The 21,950-nt window shown below is 39.1% G+C and overlaps 1 pseudogene; it reads right to left on the reverse strand.

Moving 5' to 3' along the window:
• Positions 1–803: 803 nt before the first annotated feature.
• On the reverse strand, positions 804–2,572 carry LOC136134342 (protein POF1B pseudogene; annotated as a pseudogene).
• Between the last annotated feature and the right edge of the window lie 19,378 nt (positions 2,573–21,950).

Raw genomic sequence — 21,950 nt, forward strand, 5'->3', positions numbered from 1 at the left:
TGAAGAACCTAGGGGTAAGACAGGAATAAAGACATAGACCTATTAGAGAATGGACTTGAGGATATGGGGAAGGGGAAGGGGAAGCTGTGACAATGTGAGAAAGTGGCATGGACATATATATCCACTACCAAACGTAAAATAGATAGTAAGAAGCAGCCGCACAGCACAGGGAGATCAGCTCGGTGCTTTGTGACCACCTAGAGTGGTGGGATAGGGTGGGTGGGAGGGAGGGAGACGCAAGAGGGAAGAGATATGGGAACATATGTATATGTATAACTGATTCACTTTGTTATAAAGCAGAAACTAACACACCATTGTAAAGCAATTATACTCCAATAAAGATGTAAAAATAAATTAAAAAAATAAACTGGGTTTTTAAAATTCTATAATATTGCTTTTCGTTGTTGTTGTTAAAAAAACAAACAAACAGTATTTACTCTTGTAGCTAAATTGCACATCTAATACCATAGAAAACCTTTTAATGGAATAACTTGTAAAATCTCTACCCCAGCAAGTTAATTCAGTGTCTAGGGAGCACCCTATTGAAAAATAGTGGATTAAGTCCTACAGGGTCTGTAATTGAGTTTTAATAATTGGTCCGTTGCTATACTGAATACAAAAATGTGATCGAAAGGAGTCAGGCCTTGTAAATGGCCGGATAAACAGTTATTTTTATAGCTAATTAATTCCATTCGACTTGCTAAGTAGTAGCATGATTCAAAATATTGATTGGCTTTAGTTATGGAAAAATAACAAAGTACTAGTGAAGACACAAAAAAAATTCCTTTGAGTTGGAGATTCATTCATGGACAAGTCCATTTGTCTTCCGTTTCTCAATCACAATAGTCTGTGTGTCACTCCCTGGTGGTATATATTCATAGTTATTATACAGGAGGCCTAGGATTGGATATTGTGTTCCGTACTTTCTAGTGTTAATAGTTGTCCTTCCACCACTGAAAGGTCAGTTATGAGATGAATATATTTCTTGTCTCAATTTCGAGAGTTCCTCTGACTGACACTTTATAAGGGAATCCTTGTCTTCCTGCAAGCTTGTCAGATCATGAATCTTGAATTAGAAGTCACTGAAACTTCCTTCTCTTCTTGAAACATCTTTTTGGTACTGATTTAATTGAGTCCTTAGTTTGCGGATCTCTCTGTCTTTCTCCGTTCTTAAGATTTTTACCATCTCCATGTAATGGTTGCCAATCTCATCTATTTTAGCCTGTAGCATTGGGCCTGTGCAAGTCTCAGAAACTTGCATTCTAAGATTTTTCTTCTCTTGCTCTAAATTATGCTTACAGTATTCCAGTTCTTTTAGTCTATATTCTATGTCTGATAACATACGCTGAAGAGAGAGATTGTTTTCTTCCAATGCTTGGCACTTTGCTTGGCATTTTGAGGTTGAGTCTTGAAGTCCTTGCTGCTGCTGGTGATTATTTGCTCTCACTGATGCCAAGAGTTCTTCATACTCTTTTATTTGAGTTTCTTTGAATGCCAAGTCTTTCTCAAGTCTTATCTTGTCATTTTCCAGTGATGTCAAGTCATTGTGAAGATGTCCTCACTCCTCCTGTATGTTGCTGAATGTGGACAGCACTAGCCGTAGTGATTTATCAGACATACCCCTCATCTGCAGCATACAGCGAATTTGCTGTTTTGTAAGTTCTTACGGTCCTTTTGGAATCACTGATTCAATGTCTTCTGACTCATCTGTAGACTCAAAGTCCTGTTTGCTTCCTCCAGTTCTCTGCATATGTTCTAATAAGGTCTGTATTTTTACAGCTTAGATCAGCAAGCAACTCTCCAAAATACTTGGGGGTCAATTTTTCACGGCCATCATCCTGAATTATCACCTGCTCATGTGCCTGGTTTGAGCCACCATGACACAGTTCAATTCCAGTGTTTGTAGAAATTGAATCACTTCCTGTGATGGTTTGAATTTGCTGGCTAGAATGTGATTGTTGACAGTGTGGAGAGTGGATGATCTGGGGCTGTTGGGCAATGTGATGATGGCTGAACCTGAGGATAGCATTCCTGATCCATATTTAGCTTTTCCACTTTTCTTATGGTTTTTCATAAATAACATTATCTCCTGGAAAGAAATGGCCTCCTCTTAGGAATGGAGACAGTGGTTCCTGTTCAGGATTTTGCACTATATATCACCTAAAAATGGTCTGTGGATATGTAGTGACTCTCACTCTTGGAGAATGGAGTTCCTGTTCAGTATTTGGGCTTGTATGTAGAGTGCTTGGGGCACAAGTAGATATTTTCAGAGTCGGAGAATGAAGTTCCTGGGAATGGTCACTCCAAACCAAGCTTTTGTAGGGGGAGGTAGTTTTGAGAGGGGAGAGCACTTCCCATGAGCTGATGGGGTCCAACTCCTGAACCACCTTGTTCATGGGCCCACTGGAAGTCCTCAGTCACTCATACACAACATTTTTTCTGGAGGCTGCTGGGCTTGGCTTGACTGATGGTAGGAGTGGTAATTCTGGGGCTGGCACTGCAGCACCTCTGGGGACTGCTGAGTCCCACAGCTGCTGCTGCTCGTCTCACTCCAATAGCTTGAGTTCGTCATCTTCTCAGTGGTCAGCAAAGTTCTCCCCAGATGCTCTCTGTGACAGCAGCAGAAGCAGGTCTGGCCAAAATTGGATCCCAAAAGACATCTTGGGACAATTGGCAAAACTAGGAGGGGATCTGAAGATAAGATGATAGTAATATTTCAGTGTTCCTGATTTGGAAGGTATTGTGACAATGTAAGAGAATGTCCTTATTTATAGGAAATACACACAAATATTTAGGGATGATAAGGCAAAGTGTCAACTATTTATTCACAGATGTTTCTGAAAAAAATAGTTCTTTGTACTATACTTGCAGACTGTCTTTAATATTGAAATTATTTCCAATATTTTTTAAAAATAGTGACATTCTTTTGTAATGGAAAAACTCATATCTCTTATAAAACCAATAACCAGCTAACATGTACTGGGAGCTTATTGTGTGCCAGACTTTGTTTTGAATGCTTTACATGTATGCATTCTTTGTCTTCACAAAGAGCAGATGCAGTGTGGCCAATAACTATCTTCATTTCACAGCTGAGGGACACAAAGTTTCAGTAACTGGCCCTAGTTCACGTAAATGGTAAGTGACTGACTGGGATTTGAACCCAGGCAGTCTAGTTCAAACTCCCTCACTCTTAATGACCATATACTCTCCTTTGATCCTCTTGTCTAGGTCAGTGACCTTAAATACCATTGATAACCCAAGAACTCCTAAAGTTATTCTTCCATCTGGGACCTCTGTCTTAAATATTATAACTAACTACCTACTCGGTAGCTCCACTTAGAAAGCAAATTTAATATTTCAAAACTGACCTGCTTCTCATCCCCCTAAAAGCTGCTACACCCATAGGCTTCCCCATTTCAGTAATTGGGAACCCCCTTCATCCAGGTGTTTGACCAAAAATCTAGGAGGCATCCTTGACTCCTCTTGTCTCTCATCCCGCATACTTCCTACCAGAAATTTTGTTGATTCTACCTTAAAACACATCTAGAATCCAACCACGTCTCTCCATCTCCACTGCTTAGATTCACCCACCACCCTCTTTTCTAGATTGTTGCAATTAGCGCCTCACTGGTCTCCCTGCTTCTGTCCTTGCCTCATCCATTCTCAATAGAGCCAGCAGGGGATACTTTTTTTTTTTTTTTTTAAACATCTTTATTGGGGTATAATTGCTTCACAATGGTGTGTTAGTTTCTGCTTTACAACAAAGTGAATCAGCTATACATATACATATGTTCCCATATGTCTTCCCTCTTGCGTCTCCCTCCCTCCCACTCTCCCCATCCCACCCCTCCAGGCTGGCACAAAGAACCGAGCTAATATCCCTGTGCCTTGCGGCTGCTTCCCCCCAGCTATCTACCTTACTACGTTTGTTAGTGTGTATATGTCCATGACTCTCTCTCACCCTGTCAAAACTCACCCTTCCCCCTCCCCATATCTTCAAGTCCATTCTCCAGTAGGTCTGCATCTTTATTCCTGTTTTACCCCTAGGTTCTTCATGACATTTTTTTTTCCCTTAAATTCCATATATATGTGTTAGCATACGGTATTTGTCTTTTTCTTTCTGACTTACTTCTTTTAAACAAAAGCCTGATCCTGTCCCTCCTCTGCTCAAAACCTTGTGATAGCTGTTCTTGTCACTGAGGGAAAACTACAAAGTCCTTACCTGGACTCCCATGGGCTCACCTCATCTCCTTTTCCTTTCTCTATACTTTTTTCATAGGACTTATCACTTTCTAACACACTCCATCATTTACTTATCTGTTTTATTTATTATTTATTATGTATTGCTTGCCTTTCCCCCTACTCCCTAAAATGTAAACTCCAAGAAGGCAGCGAGTTTTGTCTGTTTGGTCCACTGGTAATTCCTAGGCACCGAGAACCTGGTACATAATGGGTGCTCAATACTTGTGGAGTGAATGAATGAATGACTACACTACAGTCTTTCATGCTGAATAGGTGAAAGAAGGAATGCAGGGAAGGGTAAAAAGAAGGCAGGAGACAGAATGGGAGGAAAAGAAGAGAGAATCCTCAGTCTAGGACTGCAGAGAAAGTTCCCTGGTCCTGCCAGCTCCTCCAGCTTATCCCATGATCTGTGACTAGAAGTTTCTAGGAAACCACAATGTTTAGGAAAATCATTCTTTTGGGAAGACAGCAATGAGTACTTGACAGTAAGGAAGGCTTGACAATGAGATAGTTCTAGGCTCAAATCTAGGGCTCACCAACATCTGTCATTTCCCTTGTGGCAGAAAGGCAATTTTCTTTTTCTTTTTTTTTTTTTTTTTTTTTGCGGTATGCGGGCCTCTCACTGTTGTGGCCTCTCCCGTTGCAGAGCACAGGCTCCGGACGCGGAGGCTCAGCGGCCATGGCTCACGGGCCCAGCCGCTCCACAGTATGTGGGATCTTCCCGGACCGGGGCATGAACCTGTGTCCCCTGCATCGGCAGGCGGACTCTCAACCACTGCGCCACCAGGGAAGCCCAGAAAGGCAATTTTCTGACGTGGGATATTGTCATGTGCCTTCGCCTAGTTTCCAGGGGGGGAAGGCTGGGAAGAAGCAGACCTTTACTTCACCTCCTATGAGGGGTAGGGCTGAAATCCTTTCCTGTCTAGTCTCTGGCCCCAGGCACTGTCCTGCCCTTGCTCCTTTCTCAGGGTAAATCTTCTGGTTATCAGAACATGGGATTCCAGGTACCATGGCTGGCCACATCCAGGCAACCCACATTGCTGCCCCTGGTTGCTGCTACTGTGGACTCTACTCCCAGGATGGCCCTGTGAGTAGGATGAGGGACAGAACAGGAGTATTGGGGAGCTAAACCCAGAGGTCTCTGACATTGCAGATCAAGACAAAGGTAGACAGGGAGAGTCTACACAAATGACTTTTCCCCGCCTCTATCCAGGTGAATTTTACCCAAACCTCTTAAACAGACTCCCTTTGTGTTCCTGTTACTGTAACAAATTTATTGGACATACTGGACTCAGTAGGGTTCAAGGAGAAAGCCACTTCATTCTCCCTCACAATAACCTTTCAAATAAGATCTAACAAATCATCCCCCCAATGGGTAATAGTCATTACATATTATTCAGGTTATAAAAATTGCAATCTCTCATTCAGTACTTTCCACTCCCACAGATAGACCAGCCCCAAGTGGGAAAGCTGTGTGGTGCTGAGTGATGAGTAGGCTTCTTCACCATTTCCCAACTTCTCTTCCATTCATTCTTCCTCTCACTGCTGTCTCTGGATCCCCCAAGACTGAGAAAGAGGGAACAGAAAAGAGAACTTCCTAACCATTTTCCTTTCCATTTTTCCCCTTCAGTGACACAGTGGTAGCCAGTAGTGGGTGGAGAAGTCCAAATATAATTTTTTCAGATAGCACTGTTGTGATTCCCTCTGAGATATCCCCCCAGGGAACTACAAGCTGCAGTTCAAACAGCCAGCCAGCCCCTCACCTACACTTGTTTGGGTGTGAAAGAGTGAAACTTCCAGGGACACATGTCCAGCTTAAGGGTCCTCCTAAAACCCCTCAGTCAACCTGAGGTGGGGTAAACTCCTCTTCCTTCCCCTAAGCATTTCCACAATCCATGCTCTAAAGAAATCCCTGCTCTAATCTCTCATATGATTCTTCACGCAGCCTCCTTTTATATACTGTCTCAGTAGGTGTTAGGCTACTGATGACAGAACTAGTCTTGGACCATCTCTTCTGCACATCCTGTGTAGATGGTCCAGCCACAGTGATGGAGTCTCATTCAGCATCCTGGATAAAGCTTGGCATGCAGTATTGATGATTGCCAGACACTTTGTTATTTTATTTAATCCTCATAAGGCAACAGTAGAATAAAATTGCTATCCTATTTTAGATATAGCCTCTCTCTCTTCTCTCTCTCTCTCTCTCTCTCTCTCTCTCACACACACACACACACAAATACACATACAGATACACACACTCATAGAGTTTAGGTGTTTCCTAGATTCTGCTGCTAAAAAGATGACCTCTGAACATTCAATAAAAACAAAACCACTATATACACGGGTATGTCAAAAGCAGGCCTAAAAATATTTAGTCTGGAAAACCCAACTCCACAATGGACAAAATGACATATTTGCAATCCAGGAGTTCAGGGTGCCTGAGGGAAGTGTTGCTTCTCAGGATGGTGGAACACTGCCTAGTCAATGCCTGGGAAGCAGCACCCCAAAAACCAATAGCATCACATAAAACCACACTGTAGGGAACTTGCTCCCTCACTGATAGGAGACCTAGACTGAGCCCAACCTCGATCTGGAGTATAAAAGCAGAGTGAGAGATTTCCAACTTTACGAGGAACATGGGACCTGGCTACAGAGGACCTGGGGTGAAAGATAGATCCAGATAGGAAGACAAAGGGATTAGTTCCAATGTCCAAATCCCAGACAAAGGAAGTCTGTGTCACTGTGCTGTACACTGGTAACTGCTCATCTGTGTTGAACGGGTAACGAGGTAGAAAAAGAAGTATAATTTAATGATGTACCTAGAATGGCTCTGAGGGGTGATTGGAAAAGGGCCTTCATGTAGGACATCAGACTGCAAAGATGGGATAGGTAGCTGAGTTCAAATTCCAGTGTGTCACCAGAAGATAACAAGACATAAAAAGAAAGAGGGAAACATAACCTATTCAAGGAAACAAATTAAATCTCCAGACACCAATCCTAAAGAAACATAGATTTATGAATTACCAAACTAAGAATTCAAAATAATCATAATAAGGATGCTCAATGAATTAAAAGAGGGCACAAATAGGCAACTAAATGAAATCAGGAAAATTATGCATGAGCAAAGTGAGACTATAAACAAAGAAATAGAAACTATGTAGAAGGAAAGAATAAATTCTAGAGAGGCAGTCAAGATGGCAGCGTGGGAGGATGCGGAGTTTGCTGGACACTGGTGGGGGAACTCGACACACAAGGAGACGGGAGGAAGCCCCAAGCGACCAGGAAGGACGTAGTGGGGGAGTGAGGGGGGAAGAGAAGTGGAGGCTGGAGAGGACCAGCACCCCTGAGGGGCGGCTGGGAGATGGGAGGGGTTCCTACAACTGTAGGGACCCTTGAGGCTCGGTGGATTGGGGGGAACTTGCCTAGCATTTCTGCTGCCCAATCAGGCCCCAGGAAGCCTGCTGGGGTGCCCAGCCAGGTCCTCCACCTACCGGAGCCCCCTCCAGCGACCAGGGTCCTAGGATCATAGGAGGGAGGACCGGAAGAAGAGGAGAGGCCAACAGGGAGGGACCCTCCAAGATCAGAGGATCAGGCAGAACGTGCCTAGTGTTTCCCTGCCCACTCGGGCCCAGGGAGCCTGCTGGGATCCTGAACCTGGCCCTCTGCCCTCCAAGGCCACAGGCACTCCTGGGCCCCTCCTGCTGCATTAAGCCTAAGCCCCACCCCCCACCACCCCAGAGCCTTTTCTGGCCCTGTGTGTCTTAAGCATAGGCCCCGCCCACTACCTAAACTCTGCCCCTGCCTAAGCCCTGCCTCCCCACTGTCAAGGCTTTTTTCACCTTTCTTTTTATTCCAACTCTTTTTTGCTATTGCTGTTCTGTTTTACCTCCCAGTTGTTGTTTCATCTATATTTTTATTTTTTTATTTTTTCTAATGTATCTGTTAGTTTCCTAATCTTATTTTATTTTTTACTCTTTGTTATTGTTCCGCTCTTCTTTTTTTTTGCTACCCCACGCAGCTTGCAGGAACTTGGTTCACGATCTGGGGGTTGAGCCTGAGCTCCTGCAGTGGGAGCTCCAAGTCTGAACCACTGGACTAACAGAGAACCTCAGACTCCAGGGAAGATTCATTGGAATGAGGTCTCCCAGAGGTCCTCATCCTGGTACCAAGACCCAGCTCTACCCAACAGCCTATGAACTCCAGTGCTGGAAGCCCCAGGCCAAACAACGAGCAAGATAGGAACACAATCCCACCTATCAAAAATAAAAAATTAGATGACAAAAAAATATGTCATAGATGAAGGAGCCAGGTAAAAACCTACAAGACCAAATAAATGAAGAAATAGACAACCTACCTGAAAAAGAATTCAGACTAATGATTGTAAAGATGATCCAGAATCCCAGAAATAAAATGGAGGCACAGATCAAGAAAATACAAGAAATGTTTAACAAAGATCTAGAAGAACTAAAGAACAAACAAACAGACATGAACAACACAATAACTGAAGTGAAAAATACACTAGAAGGAATCAATAACAGAATAACTAAAGTAGAAGAATGAATAACTGAGCTGGAAGACAGGATGGTGGAAATGATGGCTGAGGAGCAAAATAAAAAAAAAAGAATGAAAAGAGTTGAAGACATTCTCAGACACTTCTGAGACAACACTAAACATACCAACATTCGAATTATAGGGGTCCCAGAAGAAGAAGAGAAAAAGAAAAGGTCTGAGAAAATATTCAAAGAGATTATAGTGGGAAACTTCCCTAACATGGGGAAGGAAATAGTCACCCAAGTCCAGGAAGCACAGAGAGTCCCATACAGGATAAACCCTAGAAGAAACACACCAAGACACATATTAATCAAACTAACAAAAATTAAATTCAAAGAAAAATATTAAAAGCAGCCAGGGAAAAGCAAAAAATAACATAAAAAGGAATCCCCATAAGGTTATCAGCTGATTATTCAGAGAAACTCTTCAGGCCAGAAGGGAGGGGCAGGATATACTTAAAGTGATGAAAGAGAAAAACCTACAATCAAGATTACTCTACCCAGCAAGGATATCATTCAGATTCGACAAAGATATCAAAAACTTTACAGACAAGCAAAAGCTAAGAGAATTCAGCACCACCAAAAGAACTTTACAAGTGCTAAAGGAACTACTCCAGGCGGGAAACAGAAGAAAAAGACCAACAAAAACAAACCCAAAACACCCATTTATGATAAAAACTCTCCAGAAAGTGGGCATAGAGGGAACTTACCTCAACATAATAAAGACTATATATGACAAACCCACAGCAAACATCACTCTCAATGGTGAAAGACTGAAAACATTTGGATTAAAATCAAGAACAAGACAAGGATGTCCCCTATTGCCACTCTTATTCAACATAGTTTAGAAAGTGCTAACCATGACAATCAGAGAAGGAAAAAAAAATAAAACGAATCCAAACTGGAAAAGAAAAGGAAAACTATCACTGTTTGCAGATGACATGATATTATACATAGAAAATCCTAAAGATGCCACCAGAAAACTTCTAGAACTAATCAATGAATCTGGTAAGGTTGCAGGATACAAAATTAATGCACAGAAATCTCTTGCATTCCTAAACACAAACAATGAAAAATCAGAAAGAGAAATTAAGGAAACAATCCCATTTACCATCACAACAAAAAGAATAAAATACCTAGGAATAAACCTACCTAAGGAGGCAAAAGACTTGTATTCAGAAAACTATAAAACACTGCTGAAAGAAATCAAAGATGACATAAACAGATGGAAAAATATACCATGTTCTTGGATTGGAAGAATGAATATTGTGAAAATGACTATACTACCCAAAGCAATCTACAGATTCAATGCAATCCCTATCAAACTACCAATGGCATTCTTCACAGAATTAGAACAAAAAATTTTACAATTTGTATGGAAACACAAAAGACATTGAATAGCAAAAGCAATCTTGAGAAAGAAAAACAGAGCTGGAGGAATCATGCTCCCTGACTTCAGACTATACTACAAAGCTACAGTAATCAAGACAGTATGGTACTGGCACAAAAACAGAAATATAGATCAATGGAGCAGGATAGAAATCCCAGAGATAAATCCATGCACATATGGTCACCTAACTTATGAAAAAGGAGGCAAGAACATACAACGGAGAAAAGACAGCCTCTTCAATAAGTAGTGTTTGGAAAACTGGACAGCTACATGTAAAAGAATGAAATTAGGGGCTTCCCTGGTGACGCAGGGGTTAAGAACCCACTTGGCAATGCAGGGGACACGGGATCGAGCCCTGGTCCATTAAGATCCCACATGCTGCAGATCAACTAAGCCCATGTGCCACAACTACTGAGCCTGTGTGCCACAACTACTGAGCCTGTGTGCCACAACTACTGAAGCCTGCACACCTAGAGCCCATGCTCCACAACAAGAGAAGCCACCACAATGAGAAGCCCACACACTGCAACAAAGAGTAGCCCCCACTTGCCACAACTAGAGGAAGCCCATGCACAGCAACAAAGACCCAATGCAGCCAAAAACATATAATAAATAAATAAGAATGAAATTAGAATACTACCTAATACCATACACAAAAAAATAAACTCCAAATGGATTAAATGCCTAAATGTAAGGCTGGACACTATAAAATTCTTAGTGGAAAACATAAGCAGAACACTCTTTGACATAAATCGCAGCAAAACGTTTTTTGATCCACCTCCAGGAGTAATGAAAATAAAAACAAAAATAAACGAATGGGACCTAATGAAACTTCAAAGCTTTTGCACAGCAAAAGAAACCATAAGTAAGATAAGAAGACAAGCCTCAGAATGGGAGAAAATATTTGCAAATGGGACAACAGACAAAGGATTAATCTCCAAAATATACAAACAGCTCATGGAGCTCTATATCAAAAGAAAAAAGAAAAGCCCAATTACAAAATGGGTAGAAGACCTAAATAGGCATTTCACCAAAGAAGACATACAGATGGCCAAGAGGCACATGAAAAGATGTTCAACATCACTAACTATTAGAGAAATGCAAATCAAAACCAAAATGAGGTATCACCTCACACCAGTCAGAACGGACATCATCAAAAATTCTACAAACAATAAATGCTGGAGAGGGTGTGGAGAAAAGGGAACACTTTTGCACTGCTGGTGGCAATGTAAATTGATACAGTCACTATGGAGAACAGTATGGAGGTTCCTTAGAAAGCTAAAAATAGAACTACCATATGACCCAGCAATCCCACTACTTGGTATATACCCTGAGAAAACCATAATTCAAAAGAACACATGTACCCCAATGTTAATTGAAGCACTGTTTACAATAGCCGGGACATGGAAACAACCTAAACGTCCAACGACAGATAAATGGATAAAGAAGATGTGGTACATATATACAATGGAATATTACTCAGCCGTAAAAAGGAATGAGGGCTTCCCTGGTGGTGCAGTAGTTAAGAATCTGCCTGACAATGAAGGGGACACGGGTTCAAGCCCTGGTCCAGGAAGATCCCACATGCTGTGGAGCAACTGAACCCATGCACCACAACTACTGAGCCTGCACTCTAGAGCCCATGAGCCACAACTACTGGGCCCATGTGCTACAACTACTGAAGCCCGGGTGCCTAGAGGCCGTGCTCTGCAACAAAAGAAGTCACCACAATGGGAAGCCTGCGCACCACAACAAAGAGTATCTCCTGCTCACCACGACTAGATAAAGCCCATGTGCTGCATTTAACAAGGAACGATATTGGGTCATTTGTAGAGATGTGGATAGACCTAGAGTCTGTCATACAGAGTGAAGTAAGCCAGAAAGAGAAAAACAAATATTGTTTATTAATGCATATATGTGGAATCTAGAATAATGGTACAGATGAACCTATTTGCAGGGCAGGAATAGAAACATAGAGGTAGAGAAAGGACATGTGGACACGGTGGGGAAGGGGAAGGTGGGACGAATTGGGAGATTAGATTTGACATAAATACACTACCATGTGTAAAATAGATAACTAGTGGAAACCTGCTGCAGAGCACAGGGAGCACAGCTCAGTGCTCTGTGACAACCTAGATGGAGGGATGGGGTGGGGGGTAGGAGGGAGGTCCAAGAGGGAGGTGATATAAGTATACATATAGCTGATTCACTTCATTGTACAGCAGACACTAACACAAAATTGTAAAGCAATTATACTCCAATAAAAAAATCAGAAAAAGAAAAGAAAAGAATAAATCCTGGAACAGAAGAATACAACAACTGAATTGAAAATTTCACTTAGACAATCAACAGCTGACTTGCCAGGCAGAAGAAAGAATCAGTGAACTTGAATACAATAGTTTCTACATTACCATGTCAGAGGAGCAAAAAGAAAAATGAATTAAAAGTGAAGAGATTCTAAAAAACTTATGGGACAACATCAAGTGGAACAACATACACATATGGGAGTCTGAGAAGGAGAAGAATGTGAGAATAGGGCAGACAGACTGTTTCAAGAAATAATGGCCAAAAACTTCCCAAATCTGAGGAAGTAAATGGACATACAAATTCAAGAATCGCAGAGAACTCTAGTCAGGATACATCCAAAGAGACACACACTGAGACACACCATAATCAAACTGTCAAATATCACAGAAGAATATAGAATCTAGAAAGAGAAAAAGCAATGTGTTCCTATTAGACTATCAGTGAATTTCTCAGCAGAAACTTTGTAGGCTAGAAGTGAGGAGAATGATATGTTCAAAGAGCTGAAAAAAACTTTCAATCAAGAATACTATATGTATTCTATATACGATACTATATACTATACCATATGACCCCACAATCCCACTCCTAGGCATATACCCAGAGAAAACCATACTTCAAAAAGATACATGCACCCCAATGTTCACTGCAGCACTATTTACAATAGCCAGGACATGGAAGCAACCTAAATGTCCATCAACAGAAGAATGGGTAAAGAAAATGTGGTACATATATACGGTGGAATATTACTCAGCCATAAAATGGAATGTAACTGCAATTTGCAGAGACATGGATAGACCTAGAGACTGTCATACACAGTGAAGTCAGTCAGAAAGAGAAAAGCAAATATTGCATAATATTGCTTATATGTGGAATGTAGAAAAATGATATGGATAAACTTATTTGCAAAGCAGAAATAGAGATACAGATGTAGAGAAGAGACCTATGGATACCAGAGAGGGGAGGGGGGATGGGATGAATTGGGAGAATGGGATTGACATATATACACTATGTATGAAATAGATAACTAATGAGAACCTGCTGTATAACACAGGGAACTCTATTCAGTGCTCTGTGGTGACCTAAATGAGAAGGAAATCCAAAAAAAGAGGGTATATATGTATACATATAGCGGATTCACCTTGCTGTACAGCAGCAACTAACACAATATTTTAAATCAACTATACTCCAATAAAAATTAATTTAAAAATAAAATAAAATAAATTGAGATGTAAGTGTAAAATACACACCAGATTTCAAAGATATCATAGGAGTAAAAAATGTAACATGTCTTATTAATAATCATATTTATTACAAGTTGAGGTGATAATATTTTGGATATATTGAATTAAATAAAATTTGTTATTAAAATTTTAAAAAAGAATACTATACTGAGCCAAATTATACTTCAAAAAGAAGGATAAATTAAGAGTTTCAAAGATAAACAAAAGCTGAGGTTGTTCATCAACAGTAGACTTGTTCTACAAGAAAATGCTGAAAAAAATACTTCAAGTTGAAGCAAAAGTACAATGAAGAGCAATATAACTCCCTGATAAAGGTAAATGTATAGAGAAATACAGAATCTTGTAGTATTGCCATGTAGGTGTGTAAAAGTGGCATAGAATTTTTAAACAAGAGGATTAAAATAACCATAAATCTGTATTAATAAATGCACAGTACAAAAAGAGGTAATTTGTGCCATCAATAACATAAAACAGGGGACAGAGAGGTAAAGAAGTAACATTTTTATATGTAATTAAAGGTAAGTTTTTATTGGTTTAAAATATAGGTCAACTTCAAGACATGTTATATAGTTACAATGGTAACCATAAAAAATATATAATATACACAAAGGTAAATGAGAAGAAAATCAAAATACATAATGAAACAAATCAACGAAACAAAAATAAAGCAGCAAGGGAAGAACAGATGGTCAATAAAGCTACGAGACATACAGGAAAAAAAATTTAATGGCAATAGTAGTAACTACATATCAGTAACAACTCTAAATGTAAATGGATTAAACACCCTAATTAAAAGACATAGATTGACCAGATATATTTTTTTAAAAAAAGGATCCAACTATATTCCATCTGCAAGATCTTCACTTTTTAATTTGGCTGAGCCACAGTGTGCAGGATCTTCACTGTCATGCACAAGACCTTCATTGTAGCATGTGGGATCTTTAGCTGCGACATGCAGGATCCTTTTAGTTGCAACATGCAGGATCCTTTTAGTTGCAACATGCAGGATCTTTTAGTTGCAGCATGTGGGATCCAGCTCCCTGACCAGGGATCCAATCCAGGCCCCCTGAATTGGGAGCATGGAACCCCAACAACTGGACTACCAAGGAAGTCCCAAGAGCTTCACTTTAGATCTAAAGATCTACACAGACTAAAAGAGAAAGTAAGAGAAAAGATATTCCACATACATAGGAGCCTAAACAGAGTAGGGATGGCCATACTCATATCAGACAAAATAGACTTTATGACCAAAAAATGCCACAAGCAACAAAGAAGGACATTATATGATGCTAAAAGGATATTAATTCACCAAGAAGATATAACAGTTGTAAATCCATATGCATCTAACATTTGAACCCCCATATATATGAGGTAAACATTGAAGAACTGAAGGGAGAAATAGACAAACATAGTAATAATATGAGACGTCAAAACCCCACTTTCATTTATGGATAGAATAATCAGACAAAAGAACAAAGGATCAATTGAACCTAACAGACATATTCAGAGCACTCCACCCAATGGTAGAATACACAATTTCTCCAGCACACATGAAACCTTCCCTAAGTTAGACTACAAGTTAGGCCACAAAACAAGTTTAACAAATTTAAGAAGATTTAATTCATACAAATATCTTCTCTGACCATAATGCAATAAACTAGAAATCAATAGCAGAGGAAAACAGGAAAATCCACAAATGTGCAGAAATTAAATAATTCATTCTTAAGCAAGCAATGGATCAAAGAAGAATTTTTAAATATCTGGAGACAAATGAAAATGAAAACACAACATACCAAATCTTATGGGATCAGTACTAAGAGGCAAGTTTATAGTTGTAAACATTTGCATTAAAAAAGAAGAAATATGTCAAATCAACAACCTAACTTTATGCCTAAAGGAGCTATAAAAGAAGAGCAAACTCAACCCAAAATTAGCAGAAGAAAGAAATAGTAAAAATTAGAGCAGAGATAAGTGCAATAGAAAACAAGGGAAAAAATCAATAAAACCAAGAATTAATCTTTCTAAAGATCATCATAATCAACATACAAATACTAGACCACCTAAGAAAAAAGATAAAATACTTAAATAACTATAATTAGAAATGAAAGAAGGAACACTACAATAAATGTCATGGAAATAAAAAAGAGACTAATATTAGCAATTATATGTCAGTGAATTGGATGACCTACAAGAAATAGATAAATTTCTAGAAACATACAGCATAACAAGACTGAATCATGAAGAAATAAAAATCTGAATTTCCCTATAATAAGTAAGGAAAATGAAGCAGTAATCAAAAGCCTTCTAAAAAAGAAAATCCCATAACCAGATGGCATCACTGGGGAATTCTATGAAAAATTTAGAGAAGAATGAATACCAATCCTCCCCAGGGTTTCCAAAAATTGAAGAGGAAGAAATACTTCAAACTTCAGCATTACTCTGGTATTAAAAAAGACAAAGACTCAAGAAAAGAAAACTACAGACCAGTATCCCTGATGAATGGTCATGCAAAAATCTTCAACAAATACTAGCAAATCAAATTCAATGCACATTAAAATGATTATATACCATGAACAAGTGAGATTTATAAATGGAATGCAAGGATGGTTCAACATATGAAAACTAATCAATGTAACACACCATAATAACAAAATGAAGAACAAAAACCACATGATTATTTTAATTGAGATAGAAAAAGCATCTTACAAAATTCAACACCCTTTCATGATAAACACACTCACCAAACTAGGAATAGAGGGAGATTACCTCAACATAATAAAAGCCTTACAGGAAAAGCTGACAGCTAACATCATACTCAATGGTGAAAGACTGAAAGCTTTTCCTCTAAGGTCAGGAACAAAGATAACAACTCTTGCCACTACTATTCAACATAGTACTAGAAGATCAATTAGACAAGAAAAAGAAATAAAAGGCATCCAAGTTGGAGAGAAGTAAAATTATCTCTATTTTCAGATGAAATGAAATCACAGGCAGAAAGCGCTAAAGATTACACACATGGGCTTCCCTGGTGGTGCAGTGTTTGAGAATCTGCCTGCCAACGGAGGGGACACGGGTTTGAGCCCTGGTCTGGGAAGATCCCACATGCCGCAGAGCAACTAGGCCCGTGAGCCACAACTACTGACCCTGCGCATCTGGATCCTGTGCTCCGCAACAAGAGAGGGAGCAATAGTGAGAGGCCCATGCACTGTGATGAAGAGTGACCCCCGCTTGCCGCAACTAAAGAAAGCCCTCGCACAGAAACAAAGACCCAACACAGCCAAAAATTAATTAATTAATAATTAATTTAAAAAGATTACACACACACAAACTTTATGACTAATAAATGAGTTCAGCAAAGTCTCAGGATACAAAATCCACATATGATAATCAGTTGTGCCTCTATAAACTAACAATGACCAATCCAAAAAGGAAATAAAGAAAATAATCCCATTTACTATAGCATCAGAAAGAAAAAAATGCTTAAGAATAAACTTAACCATGGAAGTAAAAGACCCATTCAGTGAAAACTATAACACTTTGCTAAAAGGAATCAAAGAAGATATAAATAAATGGAAAGACATTCCATGCTCATGATTGAAAGACTTAATATTGTTGAAATATTCGTAGTACCCAAGGCAATCTACAGATTCAATGCAATTCCTATCAACATCCCAAAGACCTTTTTTGCAGAAATAGAAAAATATCCTAAAATTCACATGGAATCTCAAGGGATCCTGATAGCCAAAACAACCTTGAAAATGAATAATAAAATTGGAGACCTCACACTTCCTGATATCAAAACATACAACAAAGCAGTAATATTCAAGACAGTGTGGTACTGGCATAAATATAGATATAGATAGATATAGATGTAGATATATAACAGTAAAATAGAATAGAGACCCCAAAAATAAACCCTTCCATATATAGCCAAATTATTTTCAACAAGCATGCCAAGATCACTCAGTGGGGAAACAATAATAGATTTTGTAAATGGTGTTGGCGAAACTGGATACCTACATGCAAAAGAATGAAGTTGGACCCTTACCTTACAATCATATACAAAAATTAACCCCCCAAAATGGATTAAAGATCTAAATGTAAGTCTTAAAGGTGTAAAAATTCTAGAGGAAAATATAGGGGAAATTTTCATGACATTAAGTTTGGCAATGATTTTTTGGATATGACCCCAAAACCAAGGCAGCAAACATGAAAATTGACAAATGGGACTACATCAAACTTTAATATTTCTATGCATCAAAGAAAACAATCAACAAGGTAAAAAGGCAACCTACAGAAAGGGAGAAAATATTTGCAAATCATATATCAGCTAAGGGGTTAATATCTAGAAAATTCTACAACTCAACAACTACAACAAAAATAACTTGATCAAAAATGGGCAAAAGGGCTTCCCTGGTGGCGCAGTGGTTGAGAGTCTGCCTGCCGATGCAGGGGACACGGGTTCGTGCCCCGGTCCGGGAAGATCCCACATGCCGCAGAGCAGCTGGGCCTGTGGGCCATGGCCGCTGAGCCTGCGCGTCCGGAGCCTGTGCTCCGCAACGGGAGAGGCCACAGCAGCAAGAGGCCCGCGTACCGCAAAAAAAAAAAAAAAAAAAATGGGTAAAAGACTTGAATAAATAATTCTCCAAATGAAGAAATACAAATGGCCAACAAGCATATGAAAAGATGCTTTAAATCGCTAAGCAGAAATGCAAATTAAAACCACTATGAGATGTCCACACTACCCAAAGCAATCTATAGATTCAATTCAATTCCCATCAAAATTCCAATGGCAATTTTCACAGAAATAGAACAAGCAATCCTAAAATTTGTATGGAACCACAAAAACCTCGAACAGCCTAAACAATCTTGAGAAAGAAGAACAAAGCTGGAAGCATCACACTCCTCATTTCAAACTATACTAACAAAGCTATAGTAATCAAAACAACATCATACTGGCATAAATACACATAGAACAATGAAACAGAATAGAGAGCCCAGAAATAAACCACAAATATATGATCAATTAATTTACAACAAAGAGGCCAAGAACATACAATGAGAAAAGGATGGTCTCTTCAATAAATGGTTTTGGGAAAACTGACAGTCACAGGCAAAAGAATGAAACTAACCACTATAATACACCATACACAAAAATTAACTGAAAATGGATTAAAGACTTTAATGTAAGGCGTGAAATCATAAAACTCCTAGAAGAAAACAGGCTATAAGCTTCCTGACAGCAGTTTGGGTGATGATTTTTTTTTTGAAACTGACACCAGAAAGCAAAGGCGACAAAAGCAAAAATAAGCAAGTGGGACTATATCAAACTAAAAAGCTTCTGCACAGCAAAGGAAACTATCAACAAAATTAAAAGACAACCTACTAAATGGGAGAAAATATTTGCAAATCATATATCTTATAAGGGGTTAATATCTAAAATATATAAAGAATTCATACAACTCAACATCAAAAAAACAAACAACCCAATTTAAAAATGGGCAGAAGATCTGAATAAACGTTTTTCCAAAGAAGACATACAGACAGCCAATAGGCACATGAAAATGTGCTCAACATCACTAGCCATCAGGGAAATTCAAGTCAAATCCACAATGAAGTATCATCTCACACCTGTTAGAATGGCTATTATAAAAAAGACAAAAAGTAACAAATGTTGAAGAAGATGTGGAAAAAAGGGAATCTTTGTGTTCTGTTGGTGGGAATGTAAATTGGTGCAACCTCTATGAAAATCAGTATTGATCTTCTTCAAAAAATTAAAAATAGATATGCCATATGATCCAGCAATTCCACTTCTGGGTATTTATCTGAAGACAACGACAACACTAACTCAAAAAGATGTATGCACCCCACATTCACTGCAGCATTATTTACAATAGGCAAAATATGGAAACGTCTTAAGCGTCCATTGACAGATGAATACATAAAGAAAATGCAGTGTATATGTACATTGGAATACCTTTCAGCCATAAGAAAGAATGAAACCTTGCCATGTGTGACAATATGGGTGGATCTTAAGGACATTATGCTGAGTGAGATAAGTTGGACAGAGAAGGACAAATATTGTATGATCTTACAATGTGTAATCTAAAACAAACAAACAAAAAGAAGCTCACAGATACAGAGAACAGATTGGTGGTTGCCAGAACCTGTGGGGGCAGGAGACAAAATAGGTGAAGGAGGTCAAAATGCCCTAACTTCCAGTTATAAAATAAGTAAGTCATGGGGATGTAATGTACAGCATGGTGACTATAGTTAATAATACTCTACTGAGTATTTGAAAGTTGCTGAGAGTAAATCTTAAAAGTTCTCAATATACAAATGTCAACAGATTGTGTTGTACACCTTAAACTAATATAATGTTAGATGTCAACTATATCTCAATTAAAAACTCAATTAAATTTTTAAAACCACAATGAGATATCATCTCACATCCATTAGGATGGTGACTATTAAAAGAACAAAAAATAACAAGTGCTGACAAGGATGTGGAAAGATGGGAACCCTTGGTCACTGTGGGTGGGAATGGAAAATAGTATGGAAGTTTCTCAAAAAATTTAAAAGAGAGTCTGTCATACAGAGTGAAGTAAGTCAGAAAGAGAAAAACAAATATCATATGCTAACACATATATAGGGAATCTAAAAAAAAAAAAAAAAGTTCTGAAGAACATAGAGGTAGGACAGGAATAAAGACACAGACATAGAGAATGGACTTGAGGACACAGGGAGGGGGAAGGGTAAGCTGGGACAAAGTGAGAGAGTAGCATTGACATATACACTACCAAATGTAAAATAGATAGCTAGTGGGAAGCAGCTGCACAGAACAGGGAGATAAGCTCAGTGTTTTGTGACCACCTAGAGGGGTGGGATAGGGAGGATGGAAGGGAGACACAAGAGGGAGGAGATATGGGGATATATGTATATGTATAGCTGATTCACTGCTATAAAGCAGAAACTAACACACCATTGTAAAGCAATTATACTTCAATATAGATGTTAAAAAGAGAACTATTATATGATCCAACGATCTCACCTCCAGTATATATCCAAAAGAATTCAAAGCAAGATCTTGAAGAGATATTTGCACGTTCATGTTCATCACAGCATTATTCTCAATAAGCAAGAGATAAGCAACCCAAATGTCCATCAACAGATAAATGGATAAATAAAATGTGGTATGTCCATACAATGGAATATTATTCAGATGGGAAGGAAATCCCGTCACATGCTACAACTTGGTTGAAGCTAGAGAACATTATGCTAAGCAAAATTACCCAGCCACAAAAGGAAAAATACTGCATGACTCCACTCATATTAAGTATCTAAAGTAGTCAAAATCATAGAAACAATAAGTAGAAAGGCAGTTGCCATGGACAAGGCTGGATAGTTAATGTTTAGTGGGTATAATTTCAGTTTTGCTAGATGAAAATTTTCTGTTATCTGTTGCCCAGCAATGTAAATATATTTGACACTACTGAGTTGTACATTTTAAAAGGGTTAAGATGGTAGATTTATTGGTAGGAGATATTTTTAACCACAATAAAGAAAAATAATCCACAAAAGAACGCTTTAAGATGGGTGAAAGAAGCCAGACACCAGTCATCGTATAATTCTACTTATGTGAAATTCAAGAATCTGCAAAACCAATCTATGGTGACAGAAAACAGATTGGTGGCTGCCTATGGAGTCAGAGATTGAATAGAAAGGAGCAGAGGACTTCCCTGGTGGCATAGTGGTTAAGAATCCGCCTGTCGATGTAGGGGACACAGGTTCAAGCCCTGGTCTGGGAAGATCCCATATGCTGCAGAGCAACTAAGCCTGTGCGCCACAGCTACTGAGCCTGTGCTCTAGAGCCCGCAAGCCACAACTACTGAGCCTGAGTGCCACAACTACTGAAGCCCGCTCGCCTAGAGCCCGTGCTCCACAACAAGAGAAGCCACTGCAATGAGACGCCCACACACTGCGATAAATAGTAGCCCCCGCTCGCCACAATTAGAGAAAGCCCGCATGCAACAACGACGACCCAACACAGCCATAAATAAATAAATAAATTTTTTTTTAAAAAAAATCTCAATATCTTGAGGTGGTGATTACATGTGTATATACAGAAATTTTAAAAATCTAAAATTTCAGTGAGCTACATTTTTGTTCCCTTACATACACTACTCTGTAAGTCATACCTCAACAAAAATTAAAACAATA

The sequence above is a fragment of the Phocoena phocoena genome, chromosome 15 (assembly GCF_963924675.1).
Source record: "Phocoena phocoena chromosome 15, mPhoPho1.1, whole genome shotgun sequence".
Classification (NCBI taxonomy): domain Eukaryota; kingdom Metazoa; phylum Chordata; class Mammalia; order Artiodactyla; family Phocoenidae; genus Phocoena; species Phocoena phocoena.